This window comes from Parasteatoda tepidariorum, chromosome 11 (genome assembly GCF_982258835.1).
Source record: "Parasteatoda tepidariorum strain Cologne lab strain chromosome 11, Ptep-v5.0, whole genome shotgun sequence".
Classification (NCBI taxonomy): domain Eukaryota; kingdom Metazoa; phylum Arthropoda; class Arachnida; order Araneae; family Theridiidae; genus Parasteatoda; species Parasteatoda tepidariorum.
In genome coordinates, this window is record NC_141765.1 from 5,130,008 (window position 1) to 5,148,762 (window position 18,755).

The window sequence follows — 18,755 nt, forward strand, 5'->3', positions numbered from 1 at the left end:
AAGATATTTATCAAAAATTTAAATAAATCTATTTGCATTTCAAACTTTAAAGGTCCGGAAAATCGGAAGTATAATTCAAATATGGGAGCAAAATGCAGCTCTACTGCACAAACTTAAGTTAAATAAACCCTCAGGAAACTGATTTAAAAATTGAAATAGTAAATTTTTCCCTATGAGTTTTTATCAAACATTTCAATCATTACAATAAAAATAATCTTAAATACTTATGTGAGAACGTTGTCTAACAATATTTTCCTTTTATTAATTAATAGAAATAGGTTTGACAGAAGATGTAAAGCAAATATTTTGCATGTATTGATTTTCATATGGAGAAAAAAAAAATGTATGAGTATACCGTTATAAATTGAAGATAAATGCATAAGTTAATTACAAATTTGTAATTGTTAACAAATGCGATATTATGTATAACAAATTTAAAACTCTGTCGAAAGAAAATCTTATCTATGTCTTGATATAGTATATTAAAATGTATGAACGAAGGCTAAAAGCACAAAATTATTGACGAAAGACCAAAGACTTTTTATCTTGCTGTTAAAAATTTCTTAAATAATATATTTTTTTCAAGAAAACACAAGTTTCAAGAGAAAAATTCCAAACAGCATGCTTCTCTGAAGAGATAAGGTGTAGGGTTGCTTTGATTTTGATTCTCTAGAATCTCGCCAAAAAAATTTTACACGGTGTCTGTAAACTGATCAGTGTGGCTTTTGACCAGAGAGTGAAACAAAGTTGTTGTAGGGAGCCCCTCCTCCCCCTCCCCGGCTCGACCTTCAAATTTAAGTTTTCGCTATCCGTATCAAGCTAAGGAGAAATCTATAACTCATGTGTTGCGATCGTATTATAGCATAAAATGTATCAATCAGAAAAATCTTTAATACAAAAATAAGCAATTTAATTTACAATAACCAATTAAGGAGCACAATAGTTTTTTTTAAAAAACTACAATTATTTCATTTTGAAAAGTTTTATTTTAAAGTCAATTGTTTTATCAAATTAGACTGATAAAATAAACATTAAAATTTTCTCCCTTTCAATTTTGTTTTATAGTTAAATTTATCATATAATTTAATTCGAGAGTCACCCTAATTAAAGCGGAAAATAGTACAAGAGTCATAGCATAGTTTAGAAAAAGTTATCAATTTTTCTTCGCCTAAAACGATTTAATATTCAAATCGAAAGACATATGAAAAATTACTCCTTCCCTAGTAACTATTGAATAATGAAAGAAACATAACTTGCAGTAACAATGCAAAATTATAAACACATATTTAATTATTTTCAATGCTGATTTGGAAAAAATGTTTTCTATGCATGTGCATTAAAAAGATTTCTTGCAGCTAATTTTTTTGGGGTTAACAACTATAAGTATGTGTAAAATGTTTTAAATCTCTGGAGTTAGCGGGAGAAACCTGGTTGAAATCTAAAAAGAACTTTAAGAGTACCAAAATTTTGACTTTTATCCAGTTGAAATGTTAGTGTACTTTCCAATTTACAGTTGAAGATACTGAATCTCAATCTTCCAGAAAAGGTATAATTATTTAGATGAAATAAAATTATTTTTTAATTAAGACTTATTAGTGGAGCTTTTAAACCATGAACAGATGAAGAATAAAGCAGTATTTCTTGCTGCCTATAAATGGCAATTTTCATGCCACAAAAGGAAATCATTTTCATATCTCCCTTTTAGTTAGAGGAACTCTTTTACAATTAGTTGGTAAAATTATTATTAGTTTATTAGTAAAATTCGGATAATAATGTTTGATGCTAATAATAACCTTTTTCAGAAACACGCCTAAGTAGATAAATTACACATCATGCACATATTTCACAAATAAAATTATTTTTAGATTGCGACATAATTTATACCTTGACTGCAGGAAATTAATTGCCTTCTGTTCAGGAGCCTCCACAGTCCGATTCTTGGAATGATTCTAAATGTGCATCATTTTAACTCACAGATAATAGTTTTTCGTCATAGATTATTTTTTAGTATCCTTTTTTTTTCTTATGGGAGGCTCCGTTACCTGTTCGCTTCGCTCATCAACCCCAGTAGTTGCTTGTCATTCATGATTGTAGATCAAATGAGGAGAACTGTTTATGTCACCTTTTTTTTGTTTTTAAATAAAAATTACGATTTTATTGCCATTAGTTGTATTTTGAAGATTACTAAGTTTGGCAAATAAAAAAACAAAGGAAAAAAATCGGTACTCACAGAGAATTATTACACAGTAAAGATGCGTCGTGGAGTGGAAAAACAGTTTCTGTCTGTGCTCAATTTTTTTTACCAGAACCAGCTGCGGTGAACATAAACCGTTCTTTCCCTGTATTCTTAAAAGTTTTTTTGCTCTTAAAACTCTATTAAAAACCATTTTGTTTGTAAAATATATAACTATTATAATTTTCACGTAAGCATATTTTATTACATAAATCCTAACAAAAATTAGATGATAGCTGATTTAAAAACAATCAAATGTACTTGAATAAATAAATAAATTAGGAACAAAATGAGCGAGACAATAGCATTTAAAATAATGAATAATTTTTCGTGTTAATAATATGTAATGATCTTACATGATATACCGGATCATATTCGCAACAGTTTTTATCTCTCTCTTTTCTTAATATTTTTTAAAACGTCGATATAAATGTTAAGATTTATATTTGGCAACATTTATTAATTTATTTTCTTTCTTTTCGTAAATTTTTATGTCAAGGGAAGTGTGAGGTTAAGAAAAACGTGTAAAAGATAAATTTTTCTACATTCAAATGAGTGAATTTCCAATTGAAAAGTTATTATATTGGGAAAAAATCTTTAAGCAGTAATAACTTTTCAAGCAAATGGGAACTTCGAAAAAAAAAAAAACTCTGTGTTAAGTTTATAATCAAAGTTAGCCTTTTCAGCATACCCAATTTCATATCAATTAGTAGCATTCCTGCAGCCTGTAGAGTGGCTATGGTATATTTTCTCATCAAGTTTAGCAGTTACAAATTCTCAAATTAACTATCGAATGTTAATTTTTTTTTATTCCATTGTAATCCCTGTATAGTTTTCTACACACCTCAGTAATTTACAGTTAAGTTAGTAGTTGAGCAGAAATGCAAAATGAATAGCAAACGTTAAGTTAAACTCCCAAAACAAGCGGTGTCCCTTTCAATTTTCTGATATAAAGAAAAATTTATTTGATATAGAGAAAAAGCACGTATTAAGTTCGGTGAACACAGCAGCCTTTTTATTTCCAAGTTCATATGAAAAGAAATTTTTAGGATTGGTCAGAGGAAATGTTATTGTTCTTTGAGAAAATGGTGTTGTTCTACGTTTTACGTAACTGCACACTTTTCGACTAGAGCAACTTAATCAATTAGATCAACTTCAACACCATAGTCTCAAGTAAAAATTTGTTAGAGGCAAAAACAGAACAACAAAAAAAAAAAAAAAAAATCAGGTTAACATAAGCATTAATAAAATAACACAAGAAAATCAAATCAGGCAATAATTTTTTTATCTTATATTTGTACAGTAATTTCCGGTAAATAGGCCGCACCCGCAAAAAAAAATCGTTAAAAATTTCAATTTTCATCTTATAGGCCGCACCGTCATAAAGGCCGCACTTTAGTTTCTTCGATCGATCATCGATTTTTATCAAATATCACATGCGTGAAAATACACTTAAAAAATAATAATCTTTAAAACACAAACTCTATACTTCGAAAAAAGTTATTGATAAATATTTTTTTTTTATGTATACTCATTACATTATCATCATTTTTATGTATACTTATCATAAAAAGAAAGAATTGAGAATGATCTTTACTTACAGAAGAAACATGTATAACCAATTAAAATCATAAGTTGAGGATGTGTATGCGATAAAAAATAAACTAATCACAAAATAAATCAGCATTTATTTATTTATACTTTTCAAATATTTTTGAGCATATATCTATTCAAAACCATCAAAATCTGATTCTTGACTGCCCGATATTCGATATTCGGCACTTAATCTGATCTTTTTTTTTTCTTAGAAGAAATTTTTATTAATAAGAGAAAAAAAATCAGTAAAATTCTCTTTTTATTTGAATTTTATTCTGATTAACTTTACTTTATTTTATTTTATTTAATTAACTTTATTTTATCTTTTAAAAGTAAAAAAAAAAAAAACATGAAAACAAGTCTGAGTCAAAGGAAACATCTGTTTCTAAAAGCAATTTAAAATAAAGTGAAAGGGAAAAGTAAAAACATCTGTATTTCCAATGAACAAAATAAAGAAATGCAAGTTGGAAGAAACTGATCAATCAATCTTGACAGCTGTGCAAGTGCTCTACTCATTTGTCCTCATTTTCCCCCCTCGAGTTTGATTATAAATTAGCCACACCCTTTTGAAATTGAAACTACCAAGTGGGATACAAAATGAATTCTATCCCTTTTGAGGCTTTTTTTATTCAACGTTAATCAATCTCTTTTGTTTTTTATTAGTTATTAATTGCTATTTTTCTTTATTAATTGATAGCTAGTTTTTTTTTAAAAATCGTATTTAATTGTTAGCTTGTTTTTTTTTATCATTATTAGTTGTTAGCTTATAAAAAATATATATTGTTATTTCTATAATATAGATAATTATTTTAATTAATGAAATTTCTTAAGATGGGACATTTTTAAATTCACCCCTATTATAATCTATGATCAAAACTTAACTAAATTTATTGTAATTAATTAATTTTCAGAAATTAACAGTATTATTGAATTATCGTAATATATGGGAGCCATATTCGTCGAAATTCGTCAAATTCATTTAAAAAAATAAGAAAGAAAAACGTTTCCAGAGTAAACATTACGAATTAGGTTCATTATTTTTGAAAATTTTCGGTAAACATCTGTTTTTGAATAAATCTACCATGATCAAAAAATTCTCACGCGTGGGTTGGGATAAAAAAAATTCTACATATAGGCCGCATCGGCGTACAGGCCGCGCATCGTGACAGCCCAACTTTTAAACAAGTATAGGCCGCGGCCTATTTACCGGAAATTACTGTAGTTGATTGTTTCCCAGGCTGAATTTTTTTCTTTTTATTTTCATCAGCGAGTGATTTTAATATGTTTACACGAAATTACCTTAAAGTGTTTTTATATTCCTGTATGATTAATTTATGCATAATTACTGTCCTTAGTCTTGGCATCATTTCTTATATAAATATGAATTCTGAAAAAGGAAAAGAATTTAGTGACGTCCTAAGAAACATATACAGATTAACTCTTAAACAATAGCTGTAGAACAAATAACAATGTTGTTGATGAAAATGTTTGCAAGCTTTAATGATGCATTTTTATTGGTGTTTTTATTGGCAAGACTGGTAAATCATAGAGTATTTTAAAAACTTGAATGAAAATATTATTTTGAATTACTTACATAAAAACAGATACAAATTTTTCCCACTGCCTCCTCGTTGCTCAGACTAGTTAATGATACAATTATAATAATTTAAATATTTTTAGGAATGGATGCTCTAAAATTAGTAGTTGAAATACTTTTGTATGTGGTAAAAACTAGACATCTAAAATTGTTAAGTTTTTTATGTATCAATATGAATTAAACAGTATGTATTATTATTCTAAAGTAATTTCAAAATGAGAATCATAAGGATTTTAATGATCAATTTTACCCAATGCAATTTTAGGAATTAAAAAAAATTGTAGGTATACTAATGTGACCTTCATGATATTTAAATATTGATTACTAGAAGAAGTACATAGGTTTATTTTAGAATAAGAAGTTGCAGTTTGCTTTGCTTGGATGAGTTGTTGTTTGGGTGCAGCTGTGGATTCCCTTTCTGTAGGGTAAAAAGGAAAATTAATGATGTCCGGTTATGCGTTTTTCATCCCTCCCTATTGGTGATAGTTCTTTCAGCACTTTGTTTCCTTTTCGCATGGATCTCCACTAAGCATCAATTTCAGTTTTTACTTCTTTCCTTATATTGCTGATCATTTTAATTATTTAACATTTTAATGAAATTAATTTTTTTAAAACATTTGTGATTATCTTTCCATTAAATTGCTTATTTTTTTTCTAAATAAATAAACGAACTAATAAAAGTATAGCAACACAAAAACTCAAAATTCTTATATTTTGTAATTAACCTATAAAACAGTTTTAATGTAAGTAATACAGAGTAAAAATCTTTTACAGCTCAAAATTCAATTTCAAAAACAAAATGTTCTAACAAAAATGTTTCTATCGGTGGGGGAAAATTACAAAAGCAAATAAAAAAATAGGGACATTAATAAACTCTAAATTTAAAAGAAAATAATTTTAGAATTACTATTAAGATCTTATTTGATTAATTAGTAAGACAACTTTAATTGATTGAGGGCTTCAAAATGGAGAGAGCTTCACTTTAATGCTTTATACATTCCACTTATATGTTTGTACTGCTAAAATTAGTACGACTCTAGCCTAATATTTTTTGCGGTTAATGAAGGGACGATCGAGGCCACACAGCATCATAGTTTTCCCCTCTTTTTTGTATATTTCACCTCTGCCTCCCACCTGACCCCGGTTCGAATCCTGAGAATTGCTGGTTGATACAAATTACTAATACCGGCTGACAAAAAATATTCTAAGTGGTAGACATATCATGGATTAGAGAACCTTCTTCGTCTTACTAGCCTTGAGAGGTTTGTTGTGGTTTTTCTCACGATAAAACTAAACTAAACTCAGCGGCGCGACAGCCCATAGAGGGCCTAGGCCTACTGTGCCCATATCAGTTTTCTTGACCTTGGGCTCAAGTTTTCTTGACCTTGGGCTGTGCCGGTGACCTTGGGCTGTGCCGGTCTCATGATAAAACTAAACTAAACTCACCGGCGCGATAGCCCATAGAGGGCCTGGGCCTACTGTGCCCATATCAGTTTTCTTGACCTTGGGCTATCAGTTTTCGTGACATTGGGCTGTGCCGGTTAGGTGGTCAGCCGAAGGCGGAACCCCTAGTGTTTAGTTCCCAAGCATGCTTGGTACTCATTTATCGACCCACTGAAGGGATGAAAGGCTGAATCAACCTTGCCCGGCCCGAGGATCGAACCCAGGACCTGTGGCACGGGAGCGCAAAGCGCTACCACTCAGCCACTGGGCGTCTTTTCTCACCATAATGTCATGAAAATGCGGGCAATTTTCTCCTTATACTTTGTCTAGGTGTTCTCTTGATTTTTGAATTCGTTTCAAAATTACAAGGATACGAAGTTGAACTTTGATAGTCGTAAACTCAATTTTGGGTCGGCTGTTCAACGACAATTATAAAATAAATTTAAGAACGATTGTAAAAAAAATGCACCGGTAGTGCAATGAAATAGAAAAATAATTATTCGATTATTTGTTTGAGAATTATTAACTACAAAATTTGGTGCAAAAAATACCATACGGGCAGCTCTGCAGAACACAGAAATGCAAATACTAAGTTGAAGTTTAGTTTTGCTTATGAACTCAACACTGGTATTCAAATATGTTCAAAAATTAATTGTAATTTTATTATTGCTTTATATGCAGTTTTTTTTCTCTTTTTTTTACGTTTCATTTTGTTTTACTAAGAAAAAATTATATGATTTATTATTTAAAGTTATGATGAGTTGTAGAGAAAATACAGAGAAAATTTAGATTTGGAGAGTTCGGTTGAAAACTACTAACTGTTAAAATAAAATAATAATGCTACGTTTGGTCTATTTGTTTGCTAGAAAAGAAAAATTGATCAAAACTACGAAAATATTGTAAAACTTATCTTATTTCTGGCCCTATGGGAACATCACAAAGCTCAGTAATTTTTATCGAAGAGGTTTGGTTATGTTTTCAGTTAAAATAACAAAATTAGATTTTATAATGTGAGTTGAAATTCGATAAAAGTGGTAAAATTTGGTAATTTTAACATGATAGTTTTGAGAATGGTATAAAAACCCTTTATTCCGAAAAATTTACTAGTTTTTAGTTTTGTATTTTTTAATGAATGTGACGTTAAAAAAGCTGTAATTTTGAAAACTGGAATATCCGGTAAACTGTTACCATTTAAATCGAAAAATTACCAAATGAATGGTTTAAATAAAGTATATATTTTTGTTTTATTACCAGAGTTATGGTTTTGTTTAGGAGAAATATCATTATCATAGAGTGCGGTAATTTAAGCAAACTTTTTTCTTTGTGTAGTCAGCTGAAAGGTAACTTAGTTGAAATTTGATTTGCTGAAAGGGTGGATTTATGTGTAAGCTTAACAAGAATTTTGTTTTGAAATTCCAATTTGTTCGAAAGCTATTGCAAATTTAATACTCATTCGCAAATTCTTTCTTCAAGTTTTTTTGTTTCAAATATTGACTATTTATCAATTGCTGTAGAAAATTTATTTTTTCCTCGGGAGATCTTTAATTTACAAGCTCGCGCTGAAGTTGTTGTCAAGCAAAGGTAGCGAAAGAGAGAGAGAGATTTGTGTGTTGCCTGATATCACTCTTAATATTTATTTTGACATTTTTAAAAACTATAAGATTAATAAATAACGATAAAAACAGTTCTCTGTTTAAGCTTTAATAAGTTTCGCTAACGTGTAAAATTACTTATCATTATTTTTTCTCATTGAGTTACACAATTTGTATTCCTTAAGTTAAATATTTTTTTAAAGTTTAGAGTATACAAATTAATTAAATCCTCTATTTCATTACTATTAGCAAAATGCTCCAATATAAAGCTACAATACTTGTATATTTTGAAAATAAAATGTTCGGTATTTTGTGAAAAATATTGCCGTTTAAGAAAATAAAGAAAAAATCGATGATGATTGACAAGAAGTTACGGGAGTTGGTGAGCGGATTAAGAAAAAGGCAAAGCCTCCTAATTTTTATTTTTGTATAAATGAAAAGATTTTTAAACAGAAAATGGAAAAGTAGTTTCTAATTATGCATTGAATAAAGTTTCAAATGATAAAATAAAAAATAATAACTTTTCTTACAAGTTATGGTTATGCAAATAATAACAAAATAAAAACTGTTGTTACTTTGAAAAATTTCTATGTATATTTAAAAACTGCGTGCAAACTAATAATGAATTTCTAAAATCAATGTCGTTGCCTTAAACGCAAATAAAATAAAGTTTTAAAGTTAAAGTAACGTTAAACAAGTTTTTCTGTTAAATAAATTAAAAATCGTGAATTTTAACGCCATAGAAAAAATAAACTTGCGTAGCTAAATAGAATTTTGTAATCTAAATATCATCCGCAAGAAAATTAAAAGGACATCATTATTCTTATGAAGCAGTTAAATTAAATAAGTATTTACTAGTTGGAAATAGAGTAATCTCTAATTCTTGTATCCAAGACTATGAATTTGTTGCAATTGATATTGAGGCTTTTATATTTTTGTGATCATTAGCTTTCAAACAAAATTATAATTATCTTTTTGTAATGCAAATGCATAAAATTAATTAATCCAGTCTTCATTCATTAAAAAAAAGAAATTAAAACAAAATAATTTTCTTTCAACATGGGAAATAGTTTATAAATACTTTTAGAAGGAAATATACATTTTCTACGAACTCATAATGTGAAATACTAATATTATAGTATACACAGTCAGTTTGCTAATGTGAATAAATTTTCTGAATTAAAGACAAATGCTTAATTATTTATACAAAAAAATATTTCATAAAAAGAGAAAAACTTCTTTTTTTTTGTACTTTTTATGTAAAAAGTGGATGAAAACTAATAAATGGTCTTTTCACTTAAACGTGATTAATAACAGCAGCCGTACTGTTCATTATAAAGAAACGAGATTCTAATTTACTGCTCCGCAAATTATAATATTTATGTAAGCATTATTTCAAAGTATATATATATAAGACATTTTCTAAAGAAAGAACTCAAATAAGTCTTGACTTCAATAATTATTTAATTAAGTGAGCTTCCTTTATGTTAATGGTTAATAAAAGGTTTTGGTGATTGCATATTTATTGTTTATTATGAGCACCAGAAATTGTTTTTAATATTTCGCAGTCGAAATTGATTTTAATTTGAGACATATTACTGTTTGAAATCACCGGACACGTATTTTTGAAGTCCTTGAAGTCAAAAGAATGTGGGGAAGAGAGGGGAAGAAGCACATTTTCTTCCTTATCCCCCAATTCTGAGAAACATTCTTTTCAAGTAACAAAAAACAGCACCGTAGGTGGTCGTTGATTATTTACATGTGCCAAAAGACTCATTTGGAGGGAAAAAATTTAAAAAAGGAGATAAATGTAGCTCCTTGTCTCTAAAGGGGTCTTTTTTCTTTTTCCCAAGAGTAGGAGTCGTTGCTCCAAAGAAGAACAAGTAAGTAATAAACTTTTGCTCTTCAGATCATGTATTTTTTTTCCACTTATTTATTAAATAGTTTTTCATAATTAATTTAATTCGTTTTTATTTTATTAGGAAAGATTATAGTAATATGTTTTGTAATATTATATTCTAACTGAATATTTAATTTTATGCTCTCCTGTTAGCTGCTATTTTCAAAATTATGCTTTCAAATAATGCATTTTCTTAATAAGGGTAGAAAGATTTTGACTTCATATCAAACAAATCATAATAATTTTTTTAAAAATAATGTCACTTTTCAAAGAATATAAAATAGGAATTTTTTAAAAAGATGTGAATTTTTTAAAATAGTATATGCTTATAAACAATTTATTTGTTTTGATACTCAACATATTAACTTTTTTGTACTAAACTGAACGAACCGTATTTCTAATTTTTATTTTGTCGTTTCGCAAATGTTTTTCACTTTTATCATATTTAAATTTTTTTTTCTTGCATTCAATGAATTGATGTAAAGGTAAAATATTTCCAATTTTTATATTTAAGTATTAAGTTATTTTATATTAATTAAGTTTTCTTTTATTTTACGATTAAATTTATTATAAAATTAAGAAATTCCTTCTCTGTCTTCCTTCTCTAATAAACAATGCATATTCCAATCTATAAAAGTATTTTCATAAAATATATATTCATTCATTATTCATATTTTTTAAAAAACCAATTTTTTTTTAAGAATAGCATCATTCACTTATTAATAAATACTTTTATAACTAACGAAGAAAAAAAAGAGGAAAGTCCAAAATCAACAGAGAATTTGACTTTAGGAAAATAAAAAGAAATCTAGGAATTGTCAGGGAATGATGTTTCTGACAAAACATAGAAAAATCTTTCCAAACACCTAGAAATAATCAGTTATAAACAATAGGGTAGTAATAAGTGTACCGTGAGGGACAAAATAAATAAGATATACATCTCTTTTTATTGTTCCATGTAAAAAGTAAGCTGCAAGAGGGTTAACTTTTTCAAAATTAAAATTAGAATATTATTTCAAATTTATTTATAAGTATAATTATATTTTTAATATAATATTTTTTTTCTTCATGAAATGAAGCTTTTTGTATCAGCTTTTCAATAATTGGTCCTTATTGAAAAATAAAATCTATAATGAATGACAACTTTACTAATTCTTTTTTCCAGTTTCTGTGCAAAATCTATTATTTATCTCCTCTAATTTATCTTTTACTTAATTTATTATTTTCAGTTTCGCTCTATTTTTATGTGGTTGTTTATTCTAAATTATACTAGTTCGGTCTTTCGTTTAAAATTTTGTTTTTAAGAAAGTGGATACTTGACATATTTTCCATAAAAAAGTAACTTTAATTAATTGTTTAATGAAAAAATATATATATATTTATGATGATAACTACGTAGAGGAAATAAATAATCCAGAAATTGATTGAAACTTTCCTCAAAAAATCAGAGAATTTAATTTCCAAAACTGAATGGGAGCCCTGACAAGCAAAAGCTTTATTTTGAATTTATCTATTTCTTTTCTTTATTTATTTTTTTATTTCTAATTGGCTCCCATATCTTATTTTTTTCATACATATCTTATTCTTTTTCTAAATTAGAATCAAAAAATTTTTTCGCTTTAAAAACTACTTTATTATGTTAAAAAAATATTTAACTTATCATTTATTATTTTGTAATTTTGTTATAAATATTAAACATTTAGTAATTCCCATATTTTTTCCAACTTCAAAAAACGATGCATAATAAATTAAAATTTCAAGTCTAATTATTTACTTTAGATTTAGACTCGTCCTCCAAATATTCCCCTACGATTCCGGACAAAATTTCATGGTCTTTTCCAATGATAATAATTTTAGAAGCAAGATCATCAGTAGTTTATACTAAAATACAATTTATATTGAGAATAAAAAAGATAGTTGGCAAACATTCAACTTATTGACAGTTACAAAAAATAGAAATACTTGCCGTACTCTTAATATATGATCCTTCTTTCATTTAAATCAAAATTAATTTCATTTAAATCAAAAAAAAAAATGTTTTTAACATAAATTATAAAATATAAATTAGAAACTAATTAAATTATAAAATATAAATTAGAATATAAATTAGAAACCGATTTAATTTTGTTGATTTTTAACTGTTTTTATTATGATCATATTCTAATTCATTCTTTTTCTTTTATGGAAAGACAGGACGAGAGATCCAAGAAATGCTAATCCAGCGATCAGCAACAGAAAATAAGGTAAGAACATAGTGAAACGATATTTTGTCTTAGTGACATGAATTTTATTTAAATATTAATATTTTCTTATTAAATCACTTATTTTTTATTTGCAAAAAATAATTATGCTTATCAAAATTAAGTTTACTTTATGTATTTCTCTAACACAGTCTTTATTAATAACAGCAGGAGAAGTGCAACACTGTAAAAATTAAAATAACTTGTTTTTAAAAATTAAGCTTACAAGTGTTTTTATTACTCATATAGGCTTCTATATTGATAGTATTACAACATTCTTATAGAGTTAAGTAATTTTTTAATTAGGTTTTGTATTAAATGAGAAATGTGCTATATGAACGCATAAATTTTTTTTAAAGGTATAAAGATGTGCTAACAATTTTGCATGATATTTCAGTATTTGTTTCCTCTGTTTTCATTACTTGCCTGTCATAAAAAAAAATTTTATCATTCTATTTTTTTAAACTAGTTAGAAAACAAAATTTGAAAAGAAATTATTTTTTACTGTTAAAGTAACTATATAAGTTTAGAAATGAATAATTAAATATTTTGTTTTATTGAAAATGTTAATATTATGTAACATTTAGTTTTTCCATAAGTTTCGCCAGCACTAAATGTATTAAAGAAATTATTTTAACAAATATCTTTTTACTTAGAAAAATAAAACTTTTTTAAGAAATACATGAAAACAATTAAAAGTTTAAAGCCCACGCTAAGATTTTAATTTGTAAACACATCATGAATTCGAAATTTTTGTATTAAATTTGGGCTTAAAGGCTGATGCATTTTTTTACTTAATTAAATAGCAGTTTAAAAAAACTATCATACAAGGTTTTAAATCATTTCATTTTTTGTTCTCTCTTTTAAATCAGTTAATAAATAAGTCCTAAACATATCTTTAATTTAGTTTATTTTCAGAATTTATGTATTTCCTACTTTGTTCAATTATTTAAAGAAGTTTATCAGTATGTAATTAACTTCTAATATCATATTAACCTAAAAAATATCTTACTCTGATTTGATTTCTAAGTTTATTTCACTCAGAAGTAGGGCAATTCCATGAAAAGGGGGAAAAGCATTGGAAAATTCAGATGAGAATAATGTTATTAGTTTGTATGTTTTCTGAATTAGAAAGGTTTGAAGTTTGATAATTTATCATAATTTTTTTTGAGAATTCAGTTTTTTAGTATTGGCAACCCATTGAACATCGGCATTTGCTTGTTCTGATTTGGGTGAAGAACATGGTCAGATTTTGAAAATCAGTAAATTAACATTATTTTCATTTCAAAATGTTCCAAAGAATAAATATTGTTTATTACACTTAATAGAAATATTGTGCAGTGTAAAAATAAGTTTTTGTTGTTAAATTCACTTAATTATATAAATTTCAAATAAACATTATTGCATGTAACGTAAGTTACCAAAAACTAGGAAAAGTTTTTATGTGTAAAAAAGATCAAGTGATACAAAAGCAAGAATAATATTTTTTCTTTCTTAGAGGCTAACACTAAATAAGCAGCAATAGTTTTCTTTTCAAATATTACTTATTAATTGTTTTGTGCACTATTCAATATGTGTAACGTAAGTTACTGACATGCATGTAATGTAAGTTACCAATGTGAAATGAGTCGATTTCTCTTGAAAATTGGCATATAAACTAAATAAGATGTATCTAGTTACAATACCAAAGTTTAAATGAATTATCCACAACCTTAAGATATTAATTTTAATGAAAATCTTTGCATTAAGTTATTAATTTGGGTGTTGGCATTCATATGTTTTTAAAATTGGAGAAATCTCTCGACAAGCACCAGGATTTAAGGATATAGTTATAATTAGAGATGCTAATGGTATCCAAAAGAAAGTACAAAACACGGCATCTTCTTCATTCGGTTCGAGAAGTGCACCAAATGTTTATGGAAGAAAATCCAGAATGCAAAATTGGAAAAACTAAATTCTTTGAGCTCCGTCCAAAGCATGTCTTGCTTAGTAGCAAACTTCCAAGAAATGTTTGTCTTTGTAAGTATCATGAAAAGTTCGGATTGACTAAGGAAGCCTTCATCAAAATTCATAATGTTCCCTCTTTGGAAATTCCTTAAAAATTTATTTAATGTTTAGAAAATATTGATGAGTGCGAGACTCTAGAACAGATGAGTGGAGTGTCTAGTCTATTCTCAAAAGCATCACAGATTAAAAACATTAAGCAGATCCACCATTTATGAGTACAAGAAGGCATACTAGAAGAGTTTTTTTAATGAAAGATGTTAAAAGAGAAAATGATGAATCCAAGATAAAAGCTGGGGATTGATATATGGTGAGATACGAGGACATGTCTGTTGAAGAGCAAGAATTTAAAGTCAATGTAATAGCTGCTGTGGGAATCTGTTGTAAATGGCCAGAAAAAAGAGATGAAATATTCTACCAGAAGGAAAATATGGTGAAAAGAATTGAGCCCCCTGTACTAGTTAATAACAGAGGTCTTTATAAGTTTGCAGTTATGTGTGAATCAAAAATTTCTGAATTTGCTTCATGTACACTTTTTATCCCTTGTCCTATACTGTTTAAATATCTTAATTTGCATTTGTACATTATTGGGATAAAAGTTGGATACAAAGGGAATTTCGTAACGTAAGTTACTGTAACGTAAGTTACCCATTTAAAAAATTATATTTAATTTAATTTTTAAAATAAAATCTTAAATATGGGAATAAGAAATATTTAAACATATCAGGAAAATGATACTTATAATCTTAATCATGCAACATTTGTATAAGAGCAGAATTTTGCCTTCAAGCATATTGCAAATTTATGCCATTCCTTTTTCGGTAACGTAAGTTACCACACTAGTTTTAGGTTTTTACACTGTTTAAATTGAAAATTATTAATTATTTTAATTAGATTCCTTTTTGTTTTGATTGTAATTTTAAGAAATCACTATATTTTAATATGTTTATTAGTATTATTTGCGTGCTTTTAAGCTCTCAGTGCAATAAAGTTTATGTAAATGAAACGTAAGTTACCGTGGAATAGCCCAGTACTAAAAAGTATGGCAGTTGATTGCCTATTGACCTGATAACAATCTTAAACAACATCACTAATTTTTATTTAATTTCTTTTATAATTATTTAAAAAAAATTTGATTGAACATTTAGTTTAAACAGCAAAGTGATATGCTGAACTTATTTTACAAATCAAATCAAGTTCAGAACTTAATAAAAAAAAATTTATATTTAAGACAATATATCATATATATTTTATATGAATGATAATTAAAAAGTGTTTTGTTACACATTACATGATGCATTATAATTATTTGATGAAAAAGTAAAAAAATGATATGAAAAAAATATACCAAAATTAAGTTTTAATACTAATGGTTTAATTATAAATAAAGCATAAATTTCCCCCCATTTATTTTAACATAATGATTTATTAATGAGTTAAATAATATCAGAGCTAGTAGTCCTGAAATTCTGAATTCCTGATATAAAAAAATTTATTCTCATATTATTTTAACTTTTAGCTCAGATTTCTGATGTGCCTGTGCTCAGAACATCACATTTTCTACTAATACTCATGCAGTTCATAAAACTATTAGTTTGAATAATCGAAAGATTTGTATTTCCGATATATATATATAATTTTAATTAATAGTTCATACAGAAAATTACTTTTGAATATAAATGCTAAAACACATATATTTACTTTGCTTTCGTTTCAAAATTATTGAGACCCCACTTAAAAGTAAAGAGGTCGTGAATTTAATTGCAGATTTTAAATAAATATTGGTATAAAACAAAATTAAATAATTGATACTGGCTATTTTTTATGGAGCAGTACTATTAAAATTTCCGAATTATTTATCTCAAACTGTTACGAATTGCTCATTAAGAGAATTGGAAAAATTATTCAAAACTTTGTTTCTGGAATTAAAAAAAAAGTATATTTAGTTATTTTTTCATTAAAATTTGCTCTTATTGTATTTAGAGCAAATTAGACGTTTTTTTAAAAATTGTTTTTTCTTTTTTACAGTAAGCTGATAAATGTAAAATGTACCTGCTATTTGGTTATTAATATAATGTCACATTAAATAAAATAAAATATAAATATTGTTAATAAATTGCAGGGTTTAAGAAAATCTTTATGAAAAAGATATCTTATTTAAATTGTTTCTTTAATAGATATTTTTTCTACACCATTCAAGACGTCGAATGAATTGTTTTAATAACACTAAACATTACTTTAAAATATTATTACAGCTACAATAGTTAAAATTTCGAACTAAGAGAAATTTCTAACTTTCTAAAATTATTTATCACAAAACTAATAATTAAATAAATAGAATCATAGTTCTGTTTTTCATGCTCAACTTTCTAATGAATGTTATAGTTTGCTATTCTATTTCTCAATTAGATATCTAAAGCAGATTAAATTAGTTTTGGTCAGACTACATTGTTGAAAAAAAATGTTTTAAGTTACCTTGGGTAGAATGAGTCTTGATATCCATAAGCTATATATCTGAACTGCATTTTTATAATCGAAAAAATAAATGTGGATAATTTTAATGTTTCTTTGGCATCTAATCTATTTTATAAAATAATAATTTGCTTGCATATCCCTTTCATCAATTCTTAGTAAATAACCTTATTAATGAAAAAAAAACACTTTTAAAACATACTCTAAATAATGTTTAATGTTTAATTATATAGAAGAAAAATTTTTTTATACTTATAATAGTTAAATAATCAGTTTATTTAAGTAATTGATTTTTTCCAAATTTGCTTCTTTAAATCAATGCTTTTCTTAAGGGTAATTATTAAAGAGATGTATGACTATAATAATTTATACATGCATATCTCTTTTATTATTTCTTAGCGAAATACTATCATTATCACTGAAATCAGACCTTTAAAAAAAAGAATACAGTTATTAATTAAATTCTATAGCATATTTTTATAATCAAATTAATAATTTCTGTGAAAAAAATTCAGCTTGTCTTAATCAATGGCTTTTAAAAAATCAGTTGATTTAAATCAATGATTTTTTTTTTCGATATTTTGTTTCTGTAAACATTTAATCTATGTATAGTAAAATAAATTGCTTTATTTTTTGCAGGAAAACTGGATTCATTGAGAAGTACAGCTTCTGCAATGCACAATAAAATTCTTTTCCTAAGGTCATATTTTATTTTATGCTTTAAGCATTTTATTGTTGTTAAAATTCTTGCTTTATTTATTTAAAATTATGAAATGGGTATTTACAAGCACACTTTTTTTTTTGAAAAAATATTTAAGATATATTTATTTTATCTAATATTTAATAAAATTAATAACTTGATAAATGAGCTTATAGTTACAAGATAAATAAGCTTTAGTGTGTAAGCTTCTATCAAGAAAAGCTAGTTGTAGGTTTTAAATATATAAGCATTATTTTCAAAACGCAAATAATTTATATATGGAGTTGTATTATGTTAGAATAAAAATCTAGTAGAATAAAAATTTGTATTTAATTTCACCTATCTCATAATGTTTAAAGAAATTTAAGCACTCAATTCTAAAAAAAAATTTTTTTTGCTTTTACTTTTAGTAATTGCGCTTATAATTGATTAAAATGAAATTTTAAAAAGTCTATTTTATTGTAAGAAGATACATTGGCAAGATAATTGATTATAAATTTAAAAAAAATTTCCACCATTTTGCTTTTTATATTAGCATAAAAAATTTTGCATGGAATGACAGTTGTTGTTTTACTACAATATAAAAAGTTAAAATACAATAAATTGCTATCGCTGATATCAGCAGAGTAAAACAAAACACTTTAGGTTCCCTAAATAAGAATTGTTATCAACAACATGCAGCAAAAAGTCTTTCAAATTTAAAGCTATGAAAAGTTCTAATAAAAGCAAGTAAGTGACAAAAATAATTGCCGAGACACCTAAAATAAAGGTGTTGAGGTGAGTTAAGGGTGGTATATCAGCAAATAAGACAAAGAAGTTCGCTTAAGCACCTGAAATAAAGGTGCGATACGGGCGAAAACGGCATAGACGTTTTCTAATCAGCCTTCAGCAAAGGTGCCTTAACGGCAAGCGAGGCAACGAGGTGTGCCAGTGAACATATTCAGCTTTCAATAAAAAGGCAAAAAAGACATCATAAAG

At 26.5% G+C, this 18,755-nt stretch overlaps 1 protein-coding gene across 3 annotated transcripts in view; it reads right to left on the reverse strand.

The window, feature by feature from the left end:
• Positions 1-18,755, reverse strand: part of LOC107450156 (NF-X1-type zinc finger protein NFXL1) — an 82,042-nt gene that overhangs the window by 49,897 nt on the left and 13,390 nt on the right. The gene's annotated exons all lie outside the window — the stretch shown is intronic.